The sequence below is a fragment of the Pipra filicauda genome, unplaced genomic scaffold (genome assembly GCF_003945595.2).
Source record: "Pipra filicauda isolate LSUMZ 115617 unplaced genomic scaffold, ASM394559v2 scaffold420_size638996_pilon, whole genome shotgun sequence".
Lineage (NCBI taxonomy): Eukaryota > Metazoa > Chordata > Aves > Passeriformes > Pipridae > Pipra > Pipra filicauda.
Window position 1 is genome coordinate 618,205 of NW_024104555.1, and position 7,425 is coordinate 625,629.

Consider the following 7,425-nt stretch of genomic DNA (forward strand, 5'->3'; position numbering starts at 1 on the left):
CTAGCTTGTATTACTAGTCTCTCTGAGGCTCATCAGATTTTGTTTTGTGATTCAAATTGAGTTTCACCACAAAGAAATGTTAATTTTAGTTTCTAATCATCAATAAGAACAGGTGTGGCAGGACAACTGTGAATAAGTTGATCTGGGTTCTTATCCAATAAGGATATACTTTTTTATATGAGGTCATACCAAATCCAGACACCTTTTTTTTTTTTCCTCTCACAGGAATCCTTCCCAGCTGCCAGCAGACAAAGTCCAATCCCTTTGTACAGCAGAGGTACTGTGAACTAATGTTAGTGTCAAACCTCATTGTATACATTCAAGGAGAAAAATGTTAAGTTTTCAAGATCAATGAAGATCATCTACTTTCATGATGCATTGTTCTCACTAACGGGAAGCACCTGAGAGTCAATCTGGAAACTTCTTTGGCCAGGACACAACAATATCTCTTGGTTGTTGATGCGTGGTCTGGCAGCTGTTGCTGCTAATCTGGTTATCAGGGCCTGCAGGTGTATCTGTATTTACACAACTGGCTTCTAAGGACCTACATTTATCAAGTCATGATTTATACTCTACAGATTGCTTGGGTTTTTTATTTTTTTTTTTTTTTTAAATATTTTTTATTGAACAATGAGGATAAGAAAGAATGAGGGAAGTCTAGTCTTATTTTCATGTAGGTTCAAGGTATATTAAATTCCCCTGCATCAGTTTACATTCCTAGATGTTTCTCTGCCTTTGCTGAGATGAGTCACTGCTTAAAGTCGGCGGCAGGGAGGTTTAGGTACCACGCACAGCTGTATGACCCACTGGAGCACGGTGCTGCACTGGGTCTGTGCCACGTGCTGCTGCTGGATGCTGTGAGAGAGGATTTGTAGCCTGTGAATTGGGATCTCCCGCCTTCGTGACCTGATGTGGTATCTCCTCCTGGCATTACCCTGCACTGGGAGCTGTTACAGGGATCGCTGCTGCCAGAATAGACATGCCCACTGCAGTGCCATCAGGTTGCACCCAGAGAGGTGAACTTCCTGGCTCTCATTTCGTGCTTTTCTCCCCTAGATCATAGGGAAGGCAAGGGTGGGTCTGGCAGACAGTGCCCTGGGCAATGGCTTATTTGAGGAGTCTGCAGGGTATACAAATGAATGTGCCTCTTGTGTTATACTGGGATAAGGAATAAAGTTACTGCATGCCCTCTCAAATGCCACTAAGTTTTCAGTAGAAAAGTGGCTCTTAGAATTGTATTTTGGGTTTACCAGGCATAATTCTGTATCTGCCAGTCCCACTAATAATGAATTCTTCCTTCTCCTGCCTCTGAAGGCATCTTGCTTCAGCCCTAAAGTCAAATGTGAAAGTCTGACTACCAGTTTCACTAGCAGTTTCACTGCTCCACAAATTGAGCTAATGACTTGATTTCCCAAAGAAATGGTGTTTCTTGGAATGTCAGAGCCATTCTGTGATGTAGTTACATCTGTAATGTGAAATTATTCTTCAAAGGCACTGCCTTTTTATTATTATCTTTTTTTTTAGATTATTTTTTGGTTTTGATGATAACTTCAATTGCCCTGTCATGTGACCAAATGCTTCTTGTCAGGCAGCTGTCTTTCATGTAAAAGAGATCATATTTTTATTCATTTTATTTTAAGTGACCTATGGACATTTTGATGAGAGAATATGCTCAGTCATAGTCAGCAGAGGAATAAGGCTAGAATTTTTCTAGTTCTCACTAGTCCCCTGAAGTTTCCTCTTTTTCTTTCCCTCAATTTGTCACTGAAGACCCTGGCAATCAAGCAGACCATTAGTTGTGACTCTTCCAAAAATAAATGTTCATAAAAATGAACTAACGGGAGCCAAGCACCAGCCAAACAGAAATATTGCCCTGGGTGCTAGAATCCATCCCAATTCATGACTCTGCTCTTCTTAGTATTTAGTTTAAATTAGAAATTCTGTCAGTAATTATTCACCTCCACGATATTCCAGTTTATACATGGCTGCAAATTTTAGATGTGAAGAGAACTATTGATTATTTCAGCGATGGAACAAAACCTTTGTAATTATCTTGATTGTGGTTTCTGGTGAAGTTCCCAGGTTCAGCCTACTGGAGATCTCAGAACAGCCTTGCAGGTGCTTAGCAAGGTGGGAAAACATGTCCTTCTTGATCTTGGTCAAAAAGGTGGCTGCCTGGAGCTTGGTGCCCATGGAGCACAATCCTCTGTATCGGATGGGACTGCCTCTGTGAAAGGAACTACTTCTGTTGCTGCTTAGTCTTCCTCTTGACGATGGCCCTGATTAACCAGTTTTATGCAGTGTGGAGATCAGTAAAGAGGGAAGGTAGAGGATTATTTAGGAAAGGCATTGTTCTCCAAATATCCTGCCTTTTGGGGACCACAATGATTTCTGTGTTGTAATCTGTGAAGAATGAAGGATGTGGAAGCCTTGCTAGCTTTTGTTTTACAGTGCTGGGAGGTGCTGGTGGATGTTGAATGATTACCTGTTTTAAAGGCTGTTGAGGTGTGTCACAGTGTAACAGCCCTTCAACATGGCACTTCTGCAGGGACAATGACCTGGGGGGTATTTCTGGGCAGGGAACAACAATGATTTGATGATGAGCTATTCAGGATATGATCTTGCTTAAGTCATTCTTCCCTGAGCTCTGGCTCTGTTCCAGGACGATGACAGCGGGACAATGTCTGTCGCTTAGCAGAAACTCACTGTCAGTGAGGGGAGTAAAACCATGCTGGACTCTATGTGGGCAGCTGTAAATATCCTTGAATCCCTGGGTCTGGGGAATAGCTAGAGCTAGGCACCTCCAAAGGTCAATGAAGGGGTGACCTGGAAGACCTACTGAGAGATGAAGGAACTGCAGGCATTGGGAAGCAGTAGGTGCAGTTTTTATTAGAACAAGACTGTCTTAACAGGAGCCTAAGTAGATACTGGGTTTTGCAAGCTTCTACTGCTTTCTGTCAGTTCGCAGCACATACTCTAAATTTTTGCAAAGCACTTTTTGCACTGGCTCATAACCCTCATTGCAAAGACAAATAGGCATAGATCATTGCATTCATTTATGTATGGGATAGACTGCTACTCCTTAGTACCACTGAAATGCCTCCAAAAAATATAAATCGTGTACTGACAAAAGTACACAAAAGGGTAGAAAAATGTAGATAATATTTTATTGTACTGTTGAGCCCCATTTCCGCAGCAGAGTTCTCTCTTTCAGCTGAAATGGGCCATTACAATAACACATTGCAAACTCGACAAAATTTCAAGGAAAATAAAGGGACATTGTCATCATATTGTCCTTCACTAACAAAAGTTACCTCTACTGTTTAAATAATATCCTTGGTCTTTGGCTCCATGCATTATTTAATAATCTTGGAAACTTCTGTGACCTTTAAGCAATAGTAAACTGTGATTGCTTGACAAACAGGTCAATGTTTGTATAATAGTTGTGTCTTTAGAGGTACAAAAATATTCATCAGAATGCTTTGACTGACTTCCCCCACCCTTCATTTTGTTGGCAGTTTTCCCGCAGCATTGCCCTTTGTTAAACATTATTCCACTTCAAGGGTATCTGCAGGACTAGGAAGCAGGCAGTATATTATGGTCCTTGAAAACACAGGGTGGGGGAGGTTGTATGTCTCTGAGACACATTCACACATGGACACATACATGCCACGAGTAGCTGTTACTGTTGGTAAAAAGTATGTATTAAAAAAGTCAGTGAAATTATTTGGTATCTTGTGTGCTAAGTACCTTGGTGTAGATACATTGGATTTATTCCTGGTTAACATGCACCCTGTTTTAGGGGGATGATAAACTGGTATTTGCTGTTTGAAGGGCACACTTGAAAGCAAGGAACTGAGTTTGAACTTCTGGTTTTATTGTTAGCAGTATTGGTTGCAGGGCCAGTTAAGCAAACATGTGGGCTCCTGCATGCTCCTTAGTAATACTTAAAGGGAAAGTTGTATTGACACATTCTCTATTACTTCAGTTTGAATTAGGGTGATCATAAAAGTCAGAAGTGGTCTCAAACAAGAATATTGAAGAATGCAATAACTTTGCTCCGTGGCATGTTATATGAAAATGTCTGTAGTTTCACCATCGACTGCTTAAAGTTACATGCCTTGGTGATATCTATTTCACACTGCAAAATGTGGCCCAGCATAGCTGCATAAGAACAATGAAATATCAGTTTAACTTTAAAAAAGTTGATTTTTTCTACTGCTCTTCAATATACACACACTAATATAAATATAAACGCATGAATACGTATTATTAAGATACCTAATGCTTTGAGGGATCCAAAACTTGGAAACCAGCTCCACATTTTAAAACACATCATTGTAAATATTCTGCATGTTTTAGCTTCTCTTATGGTGCACAGTTGTGTTTGTCAACATACAATTTTTGCATTCAGAAATTTTACCATACCACCTGCTACCAAAATCCAAATCCTACACCTTACAGAGGAATCATACACAAACTGTTTGCTACTTACAAATGTCTTTAGTTGCAGGTGATATCATGCTTCAGATCCTACCTGCTTTTTGAGCATCAAATGAACAGAAAACATAAGAAGATGATTTTGATAACAGTTTCCCAGAAAGCAACTAAAAAATTTTGATTTCAAATAGGGTTCTGGGCCAGTCTGTAAGCGTCAGGGTAACCAAAATTTTTTGTGCAATTGCCTAGCAGACAACTTTAGGTTAAGAGCTGAAACGCATTTTGTGCCTGGCTGGTGTGTATTATGGTATATCTGAGGTCAAGGTCTGGTTTAACAATGAGGAAATCTTTCTAGCTTGAGGGAGGTTACATATGCACTTGGCATATTTGAACTGAAGCATCTTTATCTGTTGGCTTTTTTTCCAAAGGCGGAAGTTCTCAACCCTTTCAACTTGAAGCAGGGCAGAAGGAGCCGTTGGCATTTTGGTGCCATCTTTGAACTGGATCTCAAGGATAAATTCCTGCCCTCTCTTTGGCTTGCACCACTATTAATGCTGTAACTGGGACACACTCTGAAGTAGTTCTGACTCAGTAGTTCTCCATTAATTACTAATCCTCTACCTGTGAATACTGCCAGGTTGCAACAGATACTGATAACTCCTAAGTATTTATTGCATTCAATAAATAGAGGCTTCAAAGAAGCTGCCTGGTAGAGAGCTGTAGGCTTTTTAAATATTTCCAGTGTTAAAGCTGTGAAAGGAAGCTGTAAGGGTTTTCTTATACTTTTTCCTTCCCTTGGAAAATGATCTATTTTAAAAGATTTATCTTTATTTAATCTTTAATTTTTTTAGAAAATCTTTATCGTGTGTTCTAGGTTTATGCTTTGGCTGAAAACAGTCAGGCATTTTGCCTGGCAGCAAAGCAGAGCCACCTCTTAGCCAAGACAGTACACACAGAGGGCAAACAAGAAGTAGTTCAGTTACTTTTGAGATGAAAGGACTTACAGGCAATGCCGTAAAAAATAGAAGCCCAACAATACAATGCCCTTCAATAACTGCAAGGGTCTCTTGATGAAACCATTTAGCATTGTTTCAGGTCTTTAGGAGTGTAGCTCTAGCTCAGAAACATGATCCAGATACTGTAAAGTCCAGAGAAAGACCACCTGCAAATACATCCACACTTAATGATTCTGGATCAAATAGTATCCTTATTCAGATAATGGTTAGGCAATAAATTAAGATTCTGAAATGGAAAAAAAAAAGTAACTCAGGTAAATGCTCTATTAGAGTTAAAGTTTGGGTAAATTAATGCATGTATTTACTCATTAGCAGTGACTTCAAGCTGCAAATTACATATATATAAAATATATATATATATAAACTATATATATATATATATATATATACAAAATACTAACACTATTCTAAATGTTTATCAAAGAATCAGTCAATTTGAGAGGAAGCATCTAAATATTTTTTATGTCCTTCATCTTAATACTTAAAGAATAACAACATTATCACGAGGAAATGCCCAAATATACAGCAATATTACAAAACACAGACTTTATAGTTATCAAAATCAGAGTACAAAGTCAGGTTTGGCAGGGAAAAGACTTTACAAACAATTGGAAATGTTGTCTTGAGTGTCACTTTTTGCAATAATCTTCAGTCACTGAGGATGTCTACATTTACAAGAAAATATGGAAAATAGGATAAAGTACATATTAAAGTTAAAAAAGAGCTTGTTAATAACTAGTGGTACGCTTACTAGAACAAAAATTAAATTTTATAATAAAGCATTCTTCATCCTCTCCCTCTCCACTGTGCTGGCATTTCTTGATTTCACCTGCTGTCTTTCCCCATTTTCATTCCTGTGCAGTTTCTACCATCTCTTCTCATTCTTTTTCCCTAATCTTCATCTAAAACTTCACTTTCCTCACTCATCCATGCAGTCTTGTGACTGCTCTGGTTCACCCCAGCCATGAGATGCCTTGTGTGGAATTTGTTCATACTCTCTCCTTCCAGCTCCTGTAGGCTTGAATTTATTTACCTACAGATAAATTCAGAGGCTTGAATTTATTTACCTGGCCTTTCCAGAACTTCTCAGCATACCCTATTGTTGTCCCATGTTCCCTGACCATGCATGGTCCTGGCAGGGCATTTCTTTCTTATCTTTTCAATTTTTTCCTCTTTCCCCCTGCATTCCACAAATGTAAACTCTTGTTTTCATATCCATCAGAAATATTGTGGTAGAATTTTCCTAAACTCAGCTTTAAACAATGTAACTTCTCTTTTGCACATTTCTATTTCCTTCCTCTTCTAAGTAAAATCCATTTTCCTATGATAATTTTAGTTCTTGGGACAAAATTCTTATCACTTGCTAAAAAAAAATAAAATCAATTATTATTTTTAGCACCTCTGCCTTTAGGATCTCTTGTTTTGATGCTTGTGAAATAGAAGTTAGGGCACTGGTGTACAGAGAGTTTCTGACTGACATTTTCATTTTCTCTGTGTGCTTTCATCCTTATGTCTATGGAAATGATAAATGATGCATGGAAGAAGGTAAAACAATCTTTTAGGTCAGTAGATACAGCACTCGCCGCTGTGGCATCCTGTTTAATGTATCTTCAAGATTGCATTATCATTATTTTTCTTAGTGAATCATAGAATCATAGAATGGTTGGGATTGGAAAAGACATTAAAGACCATCTCGTCCCAACTCCCCTGCCATGAACAGGGTCAGCTTCCACTAGACCTGGTTTCTCAGGGCCCCATCCAACTTGGCTTTGAACACTTCCAGGGATGGAACATCTACAATTTCTCTATCAACCTATTCCAGTGCCTCATCATCCTCACAGTAAAGAACTTCTTCCTTATATCTAATCTAAATTTAACTTGATCAAATTCCTGGTGAAGCAATGTAAAATTTTCCCAGCTCACAAAAGTGATATGGCACCTAAAACAACTGCAAAATAAGATTTCCCAT